We start from the raw sequence: 22,694 nt of genomic DNA on the forward strand, positions 1-22,694 counted from the left end.
CCGCTCCGCCAGCGCCGCCGGCTCCCTTTGGGGCGCGGTCCGGGCGCCTCAACTCTCGCGAGACCTGGCCTCCTCCTGGGGACCGCGGGAGGTGTTTGTGCCTCTTGGGCTCCGGGGGGCAGCGCTACCGTCTTTCTTAAGTCTACGGAGATTTTTTTTTTTTGCTACTCAACCGAAAGTTAGTATGAAATTGCTCGGCCTTGGCTTACACGGCCCTGGGAGCTTTCAAGTTTGATTTTAACGTGTTAGCCTCTTATTAAAAGTTGAAGTCGCTAAGTTTGCGAAGCTCACAGTGTGCTCCGTGGGGTGCCTGGCCGCAGAGATCCGGGATGGTTTTTGAGGGTAGGTGAGGCGGCCTGGCTTACAGCCAAGCTTCTTTTCGCTTTCTCCCACCCTACCTAAAGTCGTCTTTCCTCTACAGCTTTTTGTAGGACGTCCTCTGGTTTTGCACCTCTGAGCTGAAAGAAATGGAGACACTGGCGAAGCAGAAATCAGCCTTCTCCCCAGCTCAGGGAAGTGTACCTTCCCGCGCCTCCGGGGCACGAAGCTTCCTCTGTGCCTTTCTGAATGTGTTTTACCTTACGCCTGGTACTATTAAGTGCTTAATAAAGTTTGAATAAAGGGGGAACGGAGACTTTACCTTGTTGAAAGGTGAACTGAAGCGTATTAAAGGTTCTGGGAACTATTTTTTAAGTAGACATACCATAAAACAATGATTGTTGAAAAGTGCGTTTATAACCTTTTACTTATGTCTATTTAATTTGCTTGTTCTTAACAATTAGATTTACTCTTGGAAATTTCATGAGACATTAAACAGCTAATCATCATTTTAAGTTATCTTTCTTGCTGACAAATTCTGCAACAGAGATAACGAGCTTATTTGACTCTGTAAACCGAGGTAGAATAAAAGTACTGTATTTAATGCTGAGAGCTCCAAAGACTTGCCTCTTCTAATTAAGTGACAAACTTAAATTAGGTTTTGTTTACCGAAGATTAGCCTAGATCATGTGAAATTGAAAAACATTTGGGTTAGTTTCTATATTTCTGAGTATACTTGATTTATTTAATGTTTGTCTTTAAGCCAATTAAAATAGAGCTGTTTACAAAATTAATTGTGACAATACTATTGGGAGGTTAAAAAAATCACACATCTATAACATACCTAGGCATTATAAACATACAGACAGGTACAAACAGAGATCTTATAGCTTTCATTTTAAGATTTTAGCCATGAGACAGGTATGATAATGCAAACTCACCAGTTTATAAAAGAACATTGGATCCAAATTGTGTTCCTGGCCAATAGAATATGTTTACCTGTTCAGATAACTTTTAACTAATCTTTATGAAAGAGATTTCTAAGATTTTTCTTAGGCCTGGATTTCAAAATATCCTCCCCCCACCCCACCCCCGCTTCTGATAAGAATTACCTTGGTTTCTAGAGAAGACCAGGTAGAAGAGTTACGTCTCAAAAGGCACAGAGAAAGAATGCAGGTTCCCCCAAGGACTCTTGCTCTTTAAGTCCAGATCATTTACAAAGTCTTCAAGTCTTTTGACATCTCATTGGGGAGGTTTGGGGATTGGTGGGGAAAAAAAAGAAAAAAGGATGAGTGTGCTTTGAATTGTTTCTAGAGCTGCATTTCTGTTCCTGTAAAGACTTGATTTGTAATACAAGTTAGATGTTTTTAATTCCGTAAATAATTGCGTTGCAACCTGAATGATATTAAGAGACTGACCCACTCATCCAACTACTTACCCTCAATTTGCTTCTTTATATCAGGTAGAAGATCTTCCACTAAGATAAAAATCAAAAGATTTCTATGTTTCAGATTTTAGAGTTCTGTGTCTTTGGAATGTTTTAGTAAATCCTTTCACAAAGGCTTCAGAATGTTTTTCTTTCCCTCTGGGTACATAGTTTCATTTTAGTTTAGGGAAGACCTAAAAAAAAGTTGCTCTCAGGCTCTAAGTATCAGCTTCCAGTTTGGCCAACTTATGACTGTAGAGCTACTTTAATAAAAGGAAAAAAAATCCTTTCAAATTATCTTGTCAGGTATCAGCTGGGACAGAGAGTAGATTCCTGGCAGTATTGAACAAGCCCCTGGATGCAGAGGTATCCCCCAAAAGGGTACAAAAGATCCTACTCTCCCAAGATCCAGAGTCACCCCCAAAGACAAAGGAAAGACTCAGTTCCCCCCAAGAGCTGGCAACAGTCAATATGACCCAAGCCTCAAGTGGGATGCAGCCCACGTTTCTTCCAGGCCATATTCAGGGGCTTGCAACCTGACAGCTGCCAAGCCAAGTTCTCAGGACACAAGCAAGCAGGCATAGCTGTCCCTGGGAATGAGACAGTCACCACCAGCGGGCACCTAAAAGCTAAGTCGAGAGTCACAATTCAAAGATCGCATTCTCACAACTGTTTTTTCCTGCCCATCTGGGTTTGGAAAGGAAGGCACAGCATGAAACTGTCCCTTGCTCCTGCAGCAGAGGTCGGGGAGAGCTGACTTTGGTAAGAACCTTTGTTGGCTTCACCAGTTTCCCCGGGATCCCATCTGCAGGCTCTGGAGCAAGTTGGGGTGTCCCAGCGGGTCTCATCCAGGTCCCCAGAAACTGTAGAGGAGAAGAATAGTGTTCCGTCTACACTCTCTGGTGAGTGCCTATCTGAGACCCCCTTTTTTTTCTAGGGCGCCTCCTAACCGGATACGCTTACCTAGGTGAAAAGTTCTCCACCGCGGCCACTGTAGCTCAGGAATATCCTTGATGAGTTTAACCTGCCTGTTCAGCCTGAAAACAAACTTTGATTCACCTGAGGCCCCACACGGGACCCAGTCCAGCTCAAGTCAGTCCCAGTCCGACCCCAGACCCAGTCCGGTTTCTAAGTCGGACCCAGCCTGACTCCGACCAGTTTCTGGACCCAGTACGGACAAAGAAGTGCTCACATGAAGTCTGAAAGCTCAGACTAGGATCCGGGGGACTCGCGCATGACCTCCAGAGCCGGCAGGGAAGCGTGAGCTCAGGGCTCAGCAGGTACCCACGTTTGCTTGCTCTTTGCTCTTGGCCGCGGGGTGTCAGGGGTATATCGTACTTCACTCTCTCTCTCTTCTGACACTAGAACTGTTAAAAGATAAACTGAGGCATGTTAAATTTTTAAAAATTTATTTGAGCAAAAATCAATTCGAATCAGGCAGTATCCAATCTAGGAGGTAGAAAGCAGCTCGAAGGAGCTGTACAACATGAAAGACTTTCACGGGCAGAGGAGAGAAGGAAAAAGGTAGTTACACTGGCAGAAAAGCAGGTTGGTTATTTCAAAGTTACTTGCCTATAGGGGAGGAAACAGATTACCTAACTAGTGCTGACCAGACGTTTCCTGATTAACTGGTTTAAGATTGCGTTTCTGGGAGAGCCAAAACTGTGATTAACTCAAGTCTTACTTTGGTGATGTGGGGTTAACTATTTTATACATATTAGTGTATATATGTCAATCCCAACCTCTCAATTCATCCCAACCCCCACCCCCAGACCTTTTTTTTTTTCGGTACGCAGGCCTCTCACTGCTGTGGCCTCTCCCGTTGCGGAGCACAGGCTCTGGACGCGCAGGCTCAGCGGCCATGGCTTACCGACCCAGCCGCTCCGCGGCATGTGGGATCTTCCCGGACTGGGGCACGAACCTGTCTCCCCTGCATCGGCAGGCGGACTCTCAACCACTGCGCCACCAGGGAAGCCCACCCCCAGACTTTTAAAATATTAACATGGTAGGAGTTGCAAGGTTTACAAAAACTTCAAGGCTCTTATTGCTATGAAATTAAATAGACAATTTAAATAGCGTAAAATAGCCTAGAAGAATTATCCCAAGATAGGGAAGTGCTATTAAAAAATTAGGTGTAGGGACTTCCCTGGTGTTGCAGTGGTTAAGAATCCGCCTGCCAGTGCAGGGGACACGGATTCGAGCCCTGGTCCAGGAATATCCCACATGCCGCGGAGCAACTAAGCCCGTGCGCCACAACTACTGAGCCTGCACTTTAGAGCCTGCGAACCACGACTACTGAGCCCGTGCGCCTAGAGCCCGTGCTCCACAACAAGAGAAGCCCCCGCTGGCTACAACTAGAGAAAGCCCAGCAATGAAGACCCAATGCAGCCAAACTAAAAAAAAAAAAAAAAAAAGGTGTAATTAAAGAGAAGTGTTATAAACTTCTGCTGTGGGATTTTGAAGGAGGAGCAAGTCCTTTGTGCTGGGGTCGTCAGGGTAAACTAATGCCAGCTGAAATCTCAATTAATTTTCATTAGCACCTGCACTGAGCCTTAGTTTTCTTGATACAACCTCGGGAGCCAGGTCAAGTCTTAAGCAAAAATAAGTTAAAAATAATAAAAATAATTGTGTAACATAATATGTGAAAAACTGGCCTCCGTGCCTGCTGCTCTCTATAGCTCTCTCTAGTTGGGCACGTATATTTCTTCTGGCTAAAAGAGCCTGAACTTGTTACCTCCTGTCAAGTCCACTCTTGTCCAAATTTCCTACTTGAAATCAAAATTCCTATCAGAGAGGTTCAGTTCATCTATTGGTTGGAGGAAAACAGCTAAATTGTTTGATAGTGGGAGTGTTGGGGAAAAGATCGTGATATGTTAGCTTCCCCAAGGATATTTGTATTTAAAATAATTAGTGTGCCATCTCAAAGGAATCTAACTTATTTGGTGGCTTTCTAACATTTATCACAATACCCGGCAGATCCACTCTTCAGTTTGCCTCAATTTAGAATCCTCTCTGCAGCTGTGGCTTAAAGATGTTAAATTAGGCTGGACATTTGGGTTTCTTCTGCGTTAATTTTTCCTTGACTCACAGTTGAAGCATAGTTTGAGTTTCGGTCCTAGAAGTCTCCTCATGTTACTCTCAGGTTTTCGTTTGCGCCTGTGTATAACTGGATGCTCATGCTTTATTTTGAGGTAAATCTAAGTGAAAAGCGATATCCGTTAATCAGTTAGGTAGAAGACCTTAAAAAAGAAAGTGGTCCACAGTTTTCCAGCATCCTCTCCAATTATTTATTCTTTTAAATCATTAATTATATATAACAGCAGAAGTATGTAGCATTATTGATAAATCAAAATAGTTAGATATACATTATTTTTATTTAAATTCAGAATGCATTCCACAGTTTTCTTTGGTCAAAAGCTTATTTTCCTAAATGGAACTTACAACTAGCAATATTGTGGGAGGATTCTCAAGGTCTGGATCTTAAAACACAGGGCAACAACGTATCAGTGTGGTTAATTCATAAAATCTTCCCAAGGCAAACTTTTCATCTGTGAGATGGAGAAAATAAGAGTGTTATTCTTTATCTTATGCAGTTTTGGGAATGAGTTAGGGGATGTGAGAGAATGGTAAAGTACAACGAAAATTCAGTAAAATTCTGTTGTTTAATTGGCATCTGCCAAGCAATTGATGTTAGGGAGGAGGTGGTGCAGAAATACACAAAGCAACAAAAAAGAAATCATTTTGAGATTCAGAGTTTTCCACGGGACTAGTGAAGAGTTGGCTGGATACCTATAATGCATTTTTAAGTAAGCACTTAGAACTTCCTCGACTGTCTTAAATGAGAATTAAAAATAATGTTTTCCCTCGACTAAAATGTGGTTTAGTGTTTACAAAGATGGTCCATGGCAGGGTTGTGAGATTTCTGGAGTGTCTTAAAAACACCATCCTCTAGCCTCACCAAGGAGACAGCCTCAGATGGAACCTTAAACAGTGTTACAGGTAGAGAACTTCCTCTGTGGGGCGAGGGGGAAGTGCAGGCGGCTGCAGCCTCCCCTCTATTTCCTCTAAACTTCACGGCTTTCAATTTATCAGTCTCGGGCTTCCTTGGTGGGGCAGTGGTTGAGGGTCCGCCTGCCGATGCAGGGGACACGGGTTCGTGCCCCGGTCCGGGAAGATCCCACATGCCGCAGAGCGGCTGGGCCCCTGAGCCATGGCCGCTGAGCCTGCGCGTCCGGAGCCTGTGCTCCGCGACGGGAGAGGCCACAACAGTGAGAGGCCCGCGTACCGCAAAAAAAAAAAAAAAAAAAAAAAAAAAAAAAATTATCAGTCTCAGAAGGGTGAAGAGTTGAGTCTCTCCTGATAGCATTTGAAACCGTGGTTCCACAGAGGATTTAATGCTGTAGTTGCAGGGAGTCTAGGTATTTCAAATCTGAGGCTTAAAAAAGTAAGCCGTCCCCTCCGGCTTTTGCACTGATTCTGTGAAATCCATTTGAGAAACATGCCCATGTTTTCCTCCTTGTTCGAAGCTGTAAGCGTGACTTGGCATTGAACTAATAATTTCCTTTTTCAAGAACTCCCCAGTGAACTACTACCTGGGTTATCTAAATACAGGTTATGTATTTGATTGGCATATGCTTTTGTCAGTTTTGCAGACTGTAAGTAATAATAGTTGCTAACAAAAGAACCTTGTGGTACTGCATTTCTCATTTATGTCCATTTTTACACTAATCCTGGAACACGATGATTCTTCCTGATTGTACATTTTGGTATAATTAGAGTCATTATACAGATATAAGTGTTATCTTATTATTCTCTAAATCAGAAAAGAAAGCATTCTTCCTTTCTGAAATACTTTTCCTGGGTCATGCCCTTGAACCCATCTGTCAAATCATAGGAGATTCAAATCACAAACTTTTTTTTTTTTGACTTTTTACCCTTTAAAAGTCATCTTGGTGGCTTACAGGACCAAGATTGTGTAGAAGAATAGTGTCTTATTAAGTGATTTCTTTTCAAAATAAGTTATATACAACCTATTTTCAATTTGTAATTTTAATACTGGTCACTGCTACAATAAAGTTATCATAACAAGGATATAGTAGACCATTTTGCATGGTGGAATCTACTTTTATGACAGTTGTTTGTAATGTTATGTCTTCATAAATGAGATTCATTATAATAAGAAAGGCGGGGACAACAGAACAAACTTCAGGATGTCTTCCTACCACTTTAAACATCACCTTCATATCGTTAACTAGTGTCACAAATGGTTTCAATGGATAAATTTAACAATAAAAGCAAAATTCCAAAAAGAAAAAAATCCATGACTCACAGGATTACTCTCACCATTTAAAGTAATACTCATCCAGTGATCATGATTTAAATGGAAAAATATTCTAATGTGAACAAATGCAGCTTGTGTAGAACTATCTAAGGAGTCTGTTAGTTCCCAAAGGTTCATATAAAAATTTAAAAGGGAGGATTATTTTACATATGACTTGGTGTTCATTCTGTCATTGTTTAGAAACACATAGGTGTTTGACAATCTCTCAGTACTCTGTACTCTAGCCCTGACTGAAGATAAGGCATTAGTATTTTGGTACATATCTGTTTGGTGAAAAATCTTGACAGTACACAAACTGTTGTGTAACCTGCTTTTTAAAGATATCTTTAGCCTCTTTGTGTGTCAATAATATTCTTTACACCATTTAAACCCTTTTTATTGTGAAATATAAAAATAGCAAAGGACATAAAGATACAACCTAAAGAATTTTGCATAAAATGAACAGCCATGTAATCACCATTCATGTCAACAAATAGAATATTTTGAGCACCCCAGAAAACCTTTAACTGCTCATACAACGTAATTTGTAGTGGAGGTATAAAATTCATTTATGACTGAACAAAAATGATCATTTTCTACTGTCTTCTAAATTGTAAGTCTTCATGTATAAATAATGTTTCTGAGTTAACCTGTCAGGTAGTACATTGAGTTTATATGGTAGACTGTAGAAATTAAAATAGTATCATGCTAGCTCATGGGTGAAGGTCAGTGTTAGGAATTCAGGACTCTTACATGGCTCAGGTGGGTGGGCAAGGCCTGTCACTAACACAGGTTTCTGAAGAGCCAGGACAGATTGAGATAGTAGGCAGGTCTCCAAATTTGGGGCAAATTCAGGGAGTCAGATAGTGAGAGAAAATGACTTCTCATTCCAAGGAAGAGGGGCTTTTTGACCCTTCTACCATCTTTATCATCTTCTGGTCACAGAATCAAGGAGCTGTGAACCAACTAGCTTTTAATTGCATCCCAAGGTCCTGACGGCATTTAGTAGTTTAGGTACCCTAAACTACTAAACCTGATGGCTCTAACTGTAAAAGCTTAGATCACACATCTTTAAACTCTTGAACTTCACGGGTTTAGGGTTATGATAACTGTGATTTTGAAATTTTGTATCAGCTTTAAGTGCTCTGAGTATCAAATAACAGAAAACTTAGTAATGGTTTAAAGCAAAAAGGATTTACTTTGTCGCACAAAACAAGAAGTAAAAAGGGGTTGGCATTGGTTCAGTAGCTCTGAAATGTCAGAACTTACTTGTTGCCTTATGGTCACAAGACAGCTACTGTTGCTCCAGACATCGTATCCATGTTCAAGCCAGGGGGTGGGAGATTCCCAGACATGCCCAGAAGAAAACTACTTCGTTCTCATTGATTAGAATGGTGTCTCTTGACCTTTCCAGTAAAAGCCTTCATTCAACACTCACAACATTTTCTTGTTCTTTTTCTTTTTTTTTTTGAAGGAAGTGGCTGGATGTCACTTCTGGGTCAGTGTAGTACATAATAGGAACAGCACATACAGAAAGAGGCCAGACACTGAGGTGACCTTGAGAGTTTAAGACCTTTGGAAATTTCTAGAAACCTTTTTAAGGACTTTGGACTTCATCAGGGTATAACATTGGGGTTTGAGCCCATCTTATCCACATCTCAAGATCAAAGGAGCCTCATTCACCGTCAGAATGATCATTACGCTGCTCAGAGGGAGGTGGGAAGGAATGGGGCATATTCTCCCTCTTTGATAGAAACAGCATTATCATGATTTTTTAAATTTTTATTTATTTATTTATGGCTGTGTTGGGTCTTCGTTTCTGTGCGAGGGCTTTCTCTAGTTGCGGCAAGTGGGGGCCACTCTTCATCGCGGTGCGCGGGCCTCTCACTATCGCGGCCTCTCTTGCTGCAGAGCACAGGCTCCAGATGCGCAGGCTCAGTAATTGTGGCTCACGGGGCTAGTTGCATCCGCGGCACTTGGGATCTTCCCAGACCAGGGCTCGAAACCGTGTCCCCTGCATTGGCAGGCAGATTCTCAACCACTGCGCCACCAGGGAAGCCCTAGAAACAGCATTATTTTTGAGAATATGAGGTTAAAGGAATATGGGGAACTTAATGTCTGATAATCTTGATATTCTCTGGGAGTAGTAAAAATCACCTGCCAAGATTACAGCAAGTTTGAAATGGTGACTGGAAATCGGTGAGGGAAATTAGAAGATTCATTATGGGAAGTATCGTAAAGGTGGGCAATAATTGAACGAAACAGATTGTGGAGCCTGGAAGCAGATCCACTTGACATCAAGTAGCCTGATGTTGCTGAATCCTAATTAATCATGGTCGTTGCCTTTCTCTAGTATCATCTTAAAGCACCTGAATTATAATGTAAAAAGGGAGAATCATCCGCTACTGCGGAGGGAGTCTACTTGGTCGGTGGGAAATTTATTGGTGTTGCTGAAAATGGCAACATTCAGACTGAACACTGTGTGTGTGTGTTTAAGGGAGAGTCACCAAACTGGGTGAGTGGAAGGTCTCGAGTGACTGGAGGGTCTTGTGAAGGTAGAGGGCCCATTTTGGTGGATGCCAAGGGCTAGAGGGCTGGAGAGTAAGGAGGTTGTAATACACGGCAACAGCCCTTTTCGCATATGCTGACTATCACATTCTAGGCTTCAAAGACAGATTCCATCCTCAAATGAAGGACGAGGAAATTTACAATCTGGGCTGGACTCACCTTAGAAACCCCAACAGCTGTTGTCTCCTTTTTTCTCTTCTTTCCTTCCCTCTTTTCTCCCTCTCTCTCCCTTTGTCATTCACCTTCCTTCCTTCTTTCCATCCTTCCTTCCCTCCTTCTCCCCTCTTTTTCCCTCTCCTCTCCTTCTTCCCTTCTTTTCAAAAATATTTATTCGTTGCTTATTCTGTGTCAGGGATATTTTTATATGGTATAGATACAGTGGTGAACAAATCAGAGAAATTCCCACTCTGATGGAACTTATGTAAGCCCCTGAACAAATACATCGTATGTTAAAGCGCCGTGGAAGCCACGCAGGAAAATGAGGCAGCGTGATGGTGATGGGGTTGCCGGATGGGATCGTCCTGGTGACGGTGATGGGAAACGGTGAGATTCTGGATGGGTTTTGAAGGAAAAGCCTATAGACTTGCTGATGGTTTGGGTACGTGGTGTAAGATGCCTGGGGGTAGCTGACTACGCTGGGTGATGTGACCAGTCACAACTCAGGATGAGAAATGGGAGAAGGACTACACTTTTGGCTTGGGGAACAGAGTGACCTTGGAGTTGATTTAATTAGTGCCACGCTCTGACAGGTTGCCAAGTTTCAGGAGGGCAGAACCCACATTGCTCACAGCGGCCTCAGTGCGTATTCACAGGAGTGGTCCGCTGGAGTTGAGGGGGGAGCTTATCAAAGTCCTTCATCACAAGACTCTCCTGCAAACTGCAGCTCCCTTCCCCGAGGAGGTTCCGCTAGGAAAGTCAGGGGGGAGCCTTTCTCCTAACGGCTTACATTCCTTTTCCTGTTCATTGAGGGTGTTCACTGAACTTATGGCCATTCCAGCCTGTGCTCCGAGGGACTTATTTGAGTGATAAGTCAGAGAAGACTAAATTGGGCAGACTCACCTTTTCCTCTGGAGCCTGAGCTGCTCCCAGGAATGGGCTCCTTGTCCTGCCCTGTGTTTTGTGGTCCCGTCTGGGGAAGTTGGTCCGCCTCTGGGTTTCATGGGATGAAGCCCGTTTGACTCGCAGTAAAGAGATATCCTCTTGGTTTATTGTGAAAGTGACCATCAGGCCGCTCTTTGCCCCTCCTGGATTCTATCTTGCAGGTGACTCAGAGCCCTGGCTAGGGACAGGAGTCCTATGGGTGGAGTTCCCTGGGGAACCACACAGCAGTCACGGTCACATTGCCTTGTGTTTCATCACCGTTTATAGACATAGGCACACACACGTCCCCTCATCCGCGGCTCCTTGTGCAGGTGAAGGGATTGAAGTTTACAGCAGGAAACTGACATGACCAAACTCATTGTAACTAAAAGTAGCATGGAGATAATATATCCAGGTCTCCTTACTATAAACATAATGTTTTCTCCCTTATATCCACAATGACTTTGGATATATATTAAAGGTAAGTTTCCCTTGAGTCCTCGCCCATCAAATTTCAAGCAGCAGCACAGGGAACCTCTGTCAGAGCGTGAACATAGAAAACTTGTCACTATATATTTTATTGGTTAAAGCCTTGCACATTCGTTCATCCATCTCTCATTTGAAATAGGTCAAATTTTTCATTCGTGTCCGAAATGTATTCAAATATATTTTCTTTGACAGTTGCCTTTCATAGTTGTTTTTTTTTTAAGTGCTGAATTTTGGTATGAATTTTGGTATGTTTGTTCATCTGATGATATTTGTGACTCAACTGGGAAATGCATAATAACATCCCCACACTGTTGAAGAATTTCTATAGCAGCTGCTTTCTACCAGGTACCTTTGAATTCCTCTGTCTTGGCAGAATGCAATATCTATTAATTATCACAAAATTTTAAAAGTCTCCAGCTTTGCAGTGAAAACTATGCTGTGCTTATTTTTCTGTGAAGGAAAATCTAACATGGTAGGTACCCAGGGGAGCCATGGCGGGCAGATAGCACAATACGAACGGCACTGGAATGCTTCCACGTGGCACTAAACTCTTATCTCCAGCCAAGACCCATCAACACAAATAGAAGGAATGTGAATGAGCCGTTGAGGCTGTGGATTTACTTTTAAGAGCAACTGTGTAATCTAGTTTTCAAGACCCGAGCCACCCAAACACATTTTTCTACATCACATAGTGTTATCATTTAAATATGGTCATTCAAATGTGAAGACCAGCTGTGCATATCAGGACACAGCTGTCGGGCTGAGGTACAGATAAGCCATCTGGCGCTTGGTTCTGGGTGGTTAAATTCCAGCCGGGAATTTCACTTCATATCCAGCTGTGATAAAGTCAAGTGAAGGCTGCATATTATTTCTCAGAAATCACTCCTTTGGGATATTCCTTAGACATAAATTTCAACCAGAGGTGTCATTGATTGGTCCTACACTTTCAATGATAGCGTTTGCCAAAATAAAGCCAGAGAATTGTGTGGTCATTTCATTTTCTTTCTATGAAACAAAACGAAATAGTTAAAGAGAATGAAGCTTGTCAATCTTCAGATTATTTGTGGGCAGGGTCAATCTGCGTATAGCTGCCTGGCTTCCCTCATCTCTCTGAGAGGAAAAGTCAGGTGCTCCGTGAAGGCTAAAACAGCAAAGGTGGTAATTAGCCTGATTCCAGAATCGTTCTGTCTGTAGGTAGGTGAAATATCAGACACGTCCCTCCCTCAATACCAGATGTTTCCAGGGGAAGGATCTTAAAGCGTTGCCTTGACTTTTTATATGTGTAGTTAATCATGGCATCTTCAGGAAGAAAAAGACCTCAAAAAAATTAGACTATTTCAGCATCTTCAGGCATTTCTGTGTATAACTATATGGAACTATGGACTTACTCTTTATTACCTTAAAAAAAATAAATTTATTTATTTTTGGCCGCGTTGGGTCTTCATCGCTGTGCCCGGGCATTCTCTAGTTGCGGCGTGCCGGCTTCACATTGCGGTGGCTTCTCTTGTTGTGGAGCACGGGCTCTAGGCGCACAGGCTTCAGTAGTTGTGGTGCGTGGGCTTAGCTACTGTGCGGCATGTGGGATCTTCCCAGACCAGGGCTCGAAACCGTGTCTCCTGCATTGGCAGGCAGATTCTTAACCACTGCACCACCAGGGAAGCCCCTCTGTTACTTTTTAATATCTTCAAAAAACAGACTTTTGTTATAACTTAGGGCAATGTTTCACTTAGTGAATGCTCTATAGATAACTTTATCTTAAGCAAACAACACTAGGGTATATCAATTACTGGGAAGAATAGAGTTATGCTATATATTAATGTACGTTAGCTGTCAAATACATTAACTGAGATTGAAATAAAATAGTTTTCTTTTTCTTTAAAATTAATTAATTTTGTTCTATCCTGTGGCTTCTGATTGGAAAAACTCACCTTTTATCTCTAGATGGAACCTTCTTCTGGGAGCTGCCATCTCTAATTTAAACACACACAAAAAGTGAATGTATGTGTAGAGAAATTATTCAGTAAAGACTCTTTTTCTTACTGTTTTTAAAGCGTGTTTAGAGAAAATCTTGCAGGGGGAGTAAGTGAGTAACCAAAACACAGATAAGCACAGTAAAGCAAACTTCCAATGCGTATGTGTTAGGCAGGGTGCTCCAGAGCAACAGAACTAATAGGGTACAGATAAATAGGTAGATACGAGATGGGACTTATGGTAGGAATTGGCTCATATGGCTGTGGAGGGCTGAGGACGCCCACAGTCTCTTGTCTGCAGGCTGGAGAATGAGAGAAGCCAATGGTGGAACCCAGTCTGGATCTGAGGCCTGAAAACCGGGAGCTCTGAGGTCAGAGGCAGGAAAACACGGAAGTCCCAGCTCAAGGAGAGAGAGAGTTTGCTCCTCCCCAGCCTCTGTGTTCCATTTGGGCCCTCAAGGGATTGGACGATACCACCCACATAGGCGAGGGCCTCCTGAACCAAATGGCAGTCTCTCCCAGACACACCCTCACAGACACATCCAGAAATAATGTTCTACCAGCATCTGGGCATCCCTTAGGCCAATCAAGCTGGCACATAAAATTAACCACCACAGAGTATATCATTCGGGTTGGGTGGTTTATTTCCCTTTTGATTCTAATTGCAGAAATCCTTAAGAAACACTTTTAATAATATGGATCTAAGTTCAGCACTTGTTTCTAACTTTCTGAGAGGTCGAAAATAAACTAATGAATGTGTCATTACAATTTCTAATCTTTTTGCATTATTTAGAAGAGAATTCAGAGTGGTATCTTGAATCTGTGGTGAACCACAATCGATACTAGGCCAGTGCAGTCTCAGCAGGAGTGGGACCCTGAGGCTTGAGAAACAGGCTTTTCTTTGGTCCGGGACTCCCCGGCGTTCAGCGCTTCCCCCCATAACCGGACACCCATTATTCGGACTCTTTGCCTCACACCCAGGTTCCCACCCCGCACCCTCCCGGCCCGGCCCCCTTGCCCTCCGGCTGCTACGCTCTTTCCTCCCTTTCCTGCATCGCTTGGCGCCACTGGCACAATCTTCGTTCTCTCATTCAGATTCTTGTTTCTCCCCCTTCTCGTCCCTGTTCCTTTCCGAGAGCGATCTTTAAACATTTCCTTCCTTTATTTCTTACCCCTTCTTTTCCCTTTTCAAAAAAAAAAAAAAGAATTATATATTCATTGTAATTTCTCCAAAATATATATTTTAAAACCCCACTAATACTTCAAATACAAAGTGAAGAAATCCATCCCTTAAATTTGATAGGTGCCATTTTCTATACCCCAATCCCAGGGCTGAATGGAGCCTATAGTAGCAGTTGAAGTAACTCCGCAGAGCCTGAAGGGGCAGGCCTTCGGGTCCTAGAAATCACGAGGACAAAAGTGAGAAACAGCAAGGAGAAAACAAAGACCTTTACACAAAGTTTAAATTTACGAAGATTTAAAACATGCACTGCACCTCTTACTTTCAGATTTAAACTGTGGACAGCTGTTAAATTTTAGACTAACCCTCTTTTTTTCTTTTCATTCTGAATACCTTAAAAATAATTTTGTTACATGCTTTTGTACCTCAAAGTGTAGACAAATGAAAAACTGAAAATTACTGCTACTTGGTGATAGAGGTTTCATTATTTGACTTAGAAAATTAATTTTACCAAAGTCACCAGGTTGCCTCAAAGCCCTTCAGTGATAGCAAGCATCCCTTCTTTACAACAAGAAGTTGATAGGCCGGGTGGGAAAAGTGTAAGGGAAACTAATTCTCCGTGACTTGGGTTCTTCACTTTGTGTGAATTATTTCTTTTGAAAATAGGAGAGGGATGGCGATCCCCTGAGTTAGTGAATTTTTTAAAACACTTGAAATGATAATGGATATTTATATAATCCCTATGTTATATTGTGAACCTACTGGGGAAAAAAGGGGAATGGTAAAATTACTCAAGTAAATTTGATGTTTCTATGAACCGACAGGTTGTAGAGTCAGACCTTCTGCAAGAGAAGGGATCTGTGGTGTTGTTTTTTTTTTTTTTTTTTTTTATGGTACACGGACCTCTGCTGTGGCCTCTCCCGCTGCGGAGCACAGGCTCCGGATGCGCAGGCTCAGCGGCCATGGCTCACGGGCCCAGCCGCTCCGCGGCATGTGGGATCTTCCCGGACCGGGGCACGAACCCGCGTCCCCTGCATCGGCAGGCGGACTCTCAACCACTGCGCCACCAGGGAAGCCCCTGTGGTGTTGTTTTTAATTTGTCCTGAAGGGGGTGTGAATTTTGGTTTCCAATTAGGGAATGTGCTGGGAGCTGTGATACCGATGATGCCTAAATATATCAATATGTTACCTTCTTTACACAAAAATGACCATGATGACGGACAGCTACCATTTATTGTATACTTACTGCGATTCCAGCACTATTCTAAATATTTCATGTGTTAATTTATTGAATCCTCTTAACACTATCATTATAACATTATATTACAATTAATATTATTACTAACACTGTATAGGTGAGCTGTGAGTTTAACCAGAGAGGTTAAATACCTTATCCGAATTCTTATAGCTTGTAAATGGTACAGCCAGAATACAAATTCATAATGTCTGCCTACAGAAACCACATCCTGGGGCTTCCCTGGTGGCGCAGTGGTTGAGGGTCCGCCTGCCGATGCGGGGGACACGGGTTCGTGCCCCGGTCCGGGAAGATCCCACATGCCGCGGAGCGGCTGGGCCCGTGAGCCATGGCCGCTGAGCCTGTGCTCTGCAGGGGGAGAGGCCACAACAGTGGGAGGCCTGCGTACTGCAAAAAAAAAAAAAAAACACATCCTTTTATGGTAAACGATATTGCCTCCAAAGTATAATGTTATGTTGTATTGGATCATATTATAATATCTGATTGCGATCACATAAACAACCAGGACTCAAAATGCACAAACATAACACATATGTGTGTACTCTTTTCCACTTAAACCACCAGCCAAAGAAATGATTATGTTTAGAATATGTTAAATAGATTAGATTAAGAATTCTCTAGTTGATTTCCTTTGAGTTAAAGCGTTTCACATTTAGCAGAGAATTTAGCAGAGGAGAGCAATTTGGAAGGTGATCAAGTGAAAGAATTACTTAGCTCCTAACATGGGCATTGGAATGCAGAGAACAGAAATGGCTTTGATATGAGGAAGGTTACCTAAATGGTACTCAAGTACATGAAAAACAATTCCTGAACAGCAAAGGACAAAGTTTCCACGTCCTCGATCTGAAGACAGATCAAGAGGAAGCGGATTTTGCTCACAGAAGGTGGATCTGGTTTAGACATAAATAAACCTGTCCAAGATTATGTGAAATAAACCTAAGCCATAGCAGCTGACTTGGTCCTGCCTATCACAACTCTCACACCTATCACTGAATCACTAAAATTCCTTCCACCTCTACGAGTCTGTTAAACTTGACCAGGAGTGGTGCCATATTCCCCTACCGCCACCCAAACTTAATTATAAGGGCTGTGATACATATAAACATAGAGACGAAAGGTAACTGCATAGTTATCGAGAAAATGCAAGAAAAACAATGTTATTACCAACCGTAAGAGCTCAGTGGTGGTGTTTTACAAAGCATTTTGAATTACTTAAATAATACCTGAGGTGAACTCAATGAATTCTAACCAAACACGGGTTAGTTAATGATGGGTTACTTATTTATGGGTTAGAAGCCTCTAGCTAAGTATGTAGTTTAGGTTAAGAAAAAACACAGATTCTTCCTAGAAAAGATAGTAATCACCAAGATTACAACCTAAGAAAAGACAATCTCCATCTAAAATTTTAACACAAAATATACACAATCATTTCATTGCTTAGTTGTTTGGAAAGAGAAACAAAAGAAAATCTTCTTTGGGGGCAAATACTAAATTATCTTAAATAGTTATTTGACCTTTATACAAATGATCATTTTCAGGGAGCATTCATTAGTCTTAGAAGTGCCTATGTATTACTAACCTTCCAATCATCATAATACTATTATCTGAACTAGTCACATTTTCTAGGCCACTCTTAGCTGTAAGACCTACACTAGTGGTAAAATAGGGCTCTGAGGGGCATAAAGGATCCTTTCTCCCCTGTTTTTGCTTATATTTTTTAAATACAAAGATATGGATTTGTAACACTGTGATCTATGTTGTCAGGTTATAATCTCATATGTATATAACTTGTTCAGCCTTAAACTTTTTTGAAGTTCTCATTACGTCACTAATTTCTTCTAGGTCGCTATAAAATTTCATTCCGTCTTCCAAAGTGCTTCATCTCTTTTAACAGGTTTGGTGACATTTCAAGGTCAGTAACTATTGAGGATAAATTGAAATAAAATCCAGTTAAGATGAAGCCTAAAGGATTAGGTTATTTAAACACAAGACATTTCTTGACAATGAGGGTTATTAGGTATTAGATATTAGAATAGAAATTACCCTCTTTGGTCTGTTGGTGATAAACATTCTCATTTATCTGACAGGAAGTAAATGTAGTAATTTCAGAAGACTTGGGAACGGAACAGATGACCTTAAAAACTCATTCCATGAATGTAGGCATGACATATATGATACTGGGCATGAAATAATTAAATGGTATCTATTCCCGGAATGGAAGAGATTGTCTAATGGTGACAAATAGGAAGTGTCATGACACACTTGAGTCTGCCCAGTGGAAGAGTAGTAGGTGACGCTTCCTATCGGAGTGAGTTTTTTTTTTTTTCCGTACGCGGGCCTCTCTCGTTGCGGAGCACAGGCTCCGGACACGCAGGCTCAGCGGCCATGGCTCACCAACCCAGCCGCTCCGCGGCCTGTGGGATCTTCCCAGACCGGGGCACGAACCCGTGTCCCTTGCATCGGCAGGCGGACTCTCAACCACTGCACCTCCAGGGAAGCCCCGGAGTGATTTTTAAAAGCCCAAGCCTCCCATCATTCTACCCGGAAAAATGCAGTCCCTTTGAGAAATTAAAGACATGCAGGACTCAGGCTGGAAATACAGATCTGAAGAACGGCACAGTTATACGCGGAGCCTAATTAGGAGAGCAACCTTTCATGCATATTTGTTGATTTCGATTCATGCTTAAAAAATATACTTTGAGCAACTGCAAGCAAAGGCGAAGCTTATTAATAAGGGGACCCATATACTTATTCCTGGTGTCCTGGTGTATCAGAAGCACAGCAGAACACCTAAGACAACACAGCCTGGAGTCAGCCTGCGTGCGTTTGAACCCCCTGTTGAGGCTTCATGGTTTGTTATGTAGAACTACATATGCTAATTGCAGATAGTTCTCACTTCTGGGCATGAACTCCATCTTTTTCAGGGGATTTTTTTATCATCATGAAAGGCAAGGTAGATGTTCGGGCAGGCTGGACACACAGTTCTCTCACAACAGCTGCTGTCTCTTCTGAACAGGTATTCATTCTGATTAACTAGGGCTGATGCACCCAAATTAAATAGCTTGAATGTAACTCCTGGGCCTAAATATTATTGTGTAGATCCTTGGATTTGGTTGTTCACGTGTGTCTCTGATGAGATATTGTCAGGAAAGTCTGTACCTGGAGCCAGAACTTCCTGGCCCTGGCTTTATAAGTAGTTTTCCTTCTAATGAGAGCTTGGTTACTTGTGACCATTATAATCATTTTCAATTTATTTACTCTCTTTGATGCATATAAATTACGCTCTATCTGTAGCTATGCAACTTATTTTATTTAACTCTCCCGTGTGGCCATATGGATGGATTCTTCCCAAGAGAGAGCATAATAGCAGAGCACTTTAGTTGCAGATGTGAAACGAATGTAGCTCCTAGCTGAATATTTTCCCTGACTTTGTCCATATGAAGCACAGATGTTTTACAAGTCATCTTTATATTAAGACTAAGATAACACAACTAGGTTTAAAAGTGATCATAGTTTTCAAATTATGCTGTTTCTCAAGCAGCGTACTCTGGAAAGAGAATTGGCTTCAGAAGGTGATTCCTGGCATAATCACTGGGGCTCCCAATCCAGTAGCCTCTGAGAACCTGAGTGTAGCAGAGTCCATCTCCTCTTACAGAGGAAGCAGGTACGGGTCCCACACTTTGTGTTTAAGTCTCCTGAGCGGTGGCATCTCCTTTCACACAGGGAAAATGAGGAGACTTGGCGATGAACAGTTTTAGGGAAAAGCATATTAGAATGAAACCCTATGATCAAATTCTAGCCCCAGTTTTCCTGAGTCACAAATCCACCAAGGCCTAAGGGTTTCTAGGTCCAGCTATGAAGGGCCTCTATTGGACCACCCAAGTGGACCACGACTTGGGGCTATTGGTGCCATATGGATGTGCAGGAGTTAGGAGAAAACACGTTGTCAGTTTTCCTGGCAGCATCTTAACTGCCAAGGAAGTCCTCTGCTGTTTGTATAAGGCGTAGCCACTGACTGAGCTCAGTTCCAGGTTGTTTTAGTAACAGCTGACTTTTGTAGCATTGCAACTTCCTCCTGGGCTCTTGGTATCACAGTCAAAAGTAACTTCCAATAAATAAGCGACTCCCTTGCACTTGACAAAGGAGCACAGATTGGCTAAAGGTATTGGCACTGGGAATATCTACACCTCAGAAAAAGAAATTTTCTTCCTTGGCAACAGGAATGTGATCTTGTACACTTTATACTAAGAACCTAACGGTCCAAGAACAGCATATTTGGAATTACTCAGTTTTAAATACCTTCACCTGGAGACTGATAACAGTCTTGTGTGAAGGGTGGTGCAGCACACCGGGTGCATTTGTTTTTGGTCTGACCTCATATGCTGGAGCAAACGCCGTGCCCAGGCCTGCGCATCTGATGTGCGGTCCACGTCCCCAGGTTTTCTGGGGCTGCCTGCATGAACATAAGCAAGTGATTACCCAGGTGCTATCTATATATTTCTATAGAGGATATTTAAGTACATCTTGTGTTTATAGTGTAAGTGCACAAATATTAGGTGTATAACTTGATGGATTTTTACATATAGAAATGCTTCCATGTTACCACCACCTAGAGCAAGGTATAGAACATTTCCAACAGCTGTACTTAGCCATTTTCCATCCCCTTCAAAAATAAGCCCCAATGTGACCTCTATCACTGTAGAATAGCTTGCCTCTTCTTGAACTTTATGTAAATGAAAACATAGTTTGTATCCTTTTATGTCTGGCTTTTTTTTTTCTTTTCCCCCAACACCATGTCTGTGATAGTCATTTACATTGTTGCATGGAATCATAGTTTTTTCTTTTTCATTGGTGTGTAACACACTGTTCTACCATTTATTTACCCACTGTAGTATTAATTAATTGCATTGTGTGAGCCCCTAGTTTGGGGCTAGCTACTACTTACATGCCTATGTACGTTCTCTGGTAGAGACTTTAGCACTTATTTCTGTAGTGTGACTCATTGCTCTTAAGCAACGTATGCCAAATAAATACCTTTCTCCATATCACAGATATCTGCCTGAAGGGAGATTAACTAACATTAGAAAATCATCCACTTAAAGTCTCTTTGTTGAGGAATTCTGCTTCCTTGTTCATTTGATATGTTACTTTATCTCCTCAATAAAGTCTCCATCTTACCAAGAAAGCAAAACCAAAGTTGTAGAGATAGCCCATGAGTTGGCCTCCAACAAGATTTACACAAGAGGACCTATCGGGATGATGCCATAGGCAGAGATTATCAAAAAATAGTTTACCACGAGGCCACCCTCTCAGCCCAAATTCTCTGCTCCAGAAAATGTAATACACACAGTTCAGAATCTCTCTGACATTACCTGCAGCAAATTCCAGCCCTTCCCTACAAAAAACCTAAGAAACGTGCAAATCTTCTTTGTCGTACAAGGGTACTGATCACAGAGAGAAATACCACATCTGCTCTGGGTCTCAGGACCTTAACCGGCAGGCAGAGGGAGGAAAAGCAGTGTGAATTGTGTCTACGTATGCTTAAGCATTGCGTTTGAAGCATGATGAGTTGGAAACATTTTTTGTTTGGTCTCAGGCTCAGAATTCATCTAGCTCAAAGTTTGGAAGATCCTGAAACCTGATTCTGTGACGCCACCTTCCTCCAGTTGCTCAGACTAGAAACCTGGGATTCATCCTGGATTTTCTTTCCTCAAACCTACATCAGCAAATCCTATTGGCTCTTAATAAAACCTTCCAAATACAAGTACTTCTCCCACTTTTTGGTGCTCCTTTATCCCCCAGTGCGGCCACAGTGGCCCACTCACGGGCATCTCTGCTTCCACACAGGCACTGTTTTGATCTGTTCATACAATCTACCATCCCTCCTGCAAATAACATTGTTTTTGTTTGTTTGTTTACAAATATAAATTAGATAACGACACCCCACCATTAAAAGAACAGAATAAACAAAACAAAAACAACTTCCTCTGACTTCCCATCACACTTGGACGAAAATCCTTTTTGGGCAGGAAAGCTCTAGGTTCTCAATCTTGACCGCACGTTGAGAATTGCCTGTAAAGTTGAAGAATCCTACCTGAGCTGGATACTTGGCATTTGACGGCTCCTGGGAGGTGCCAACATTCACCTAGATTGGAAACTACTTCTCTAGGGTCCCTCGTCCTACCACTCTCTCCCTCTCTCTCTGCACTTCAACCCCAATTGCCTTCTTCTGTTTTTTTCGAACGTACTAAGCTCATTTCCACCCCCAAACACGGACCACTCTTCCCTCAGACCTTTGGACGATCTGTTCTTCCACACATTCCAATCTCTGTTCAGATGTTTACAAAAGCATTTTGCTTGACCAACCTACTTAACCCACCCCCTGTTTCTTTACCTGGTATATTTTTAGCATTTATGGGAAATTATTATTTTCTTCCTTCCCTGTTTATGGTTGCTGTTCCTCATGGGAATGGAAACTTGGGGAAGATGGACACTCTGTGTTATTCACTCAATGTCTTCAGCCTGGCATATATTATACCTGGTACTAATTCTCTAATTCATCTATTCTGAGTGAATAAAAGGATTAATCAGGATTCTGGGATCAAGAATTGCTACAACTAGGTAATGGTGGCTTGTGGAATTCTTTATTTGGAAGGCTTTTGTTGTTCTATTTGCATCCTTAGACTTTCCTTCTGGAAATAGTCAAGGAGACTGTTGCTTGTATTTGCTTGACTATGTTGCTGGGTTTTTCTGTTCTACTTCCTTCCTGAGATACAGGCCATCTGATTGGACTTTGCAGTGAGTTGTGGCTGCTTCAGGGTTAGGAGTCTTGGCCCCATCGTCACTGTTGAAGGTGTGGAATCCAGCACTTCTCTTAGGAGATGCTACAGGTGCTAATCCCTGCCCTTATGCTGAAGGAGTCACCACTCTTTCTCTTTATTCATGTGTCCCCTTTTCACCTTTGATATGCAAGCGTTGCTTGTCCCCTGCCCGGCGCAGCGGAATGCATCCACAGACAGGGGATGCAACCTACGGCACATCTGCATCCCCTGACCTGGGTCTGGGGTCCTGGTCGCTGCATCCCTGGT

General features: G+C 42.3%; 1 long non-coding RNA gene across 1 annotated transcript in view; it reads left to right on the forward strand.

The window, feature by feature from the left end:
• The first annotated feature begins 99 nt into the window (after positions 1-99).
• The window catches only part of LOC112399669 (uncharacterized), a 241,145-nt gene continuing 218,550 nt past the window's right edge, over positions 100-22,694 (forward strand). The window contains exons 1-2 of the long non-coding RNA XR_003003285.1: positions 100-342; positions 2,682-3,024. This is a non-coding gene — a long non-coding RNA (uncharacterized LOC112399669). The remainder of the gene's footprint in view (positions 343-2,681; positions 3,025-22,694) is intronic.

Source organism: Neophocaena asiaeorientalis, unplaced genomic scaffold (assembly GCF_003031525.2).
Source record: "Neophocaena asiaeorientalis asiaeorientalis breed wild unplaced genomic scaffold, Neophocaena_asiaeorientalis_V1.1 scaffold267, whole genome shotgun sequence".
In the NCBI taxonomy this organism is placed as follows: domain Eukaryota; kingdom Metazoa; phylum Chordata; class Mammalia; order Artiodactyla; family Phocoenidae; genus Neophocaena; species Neophocaena asiaeorientalis.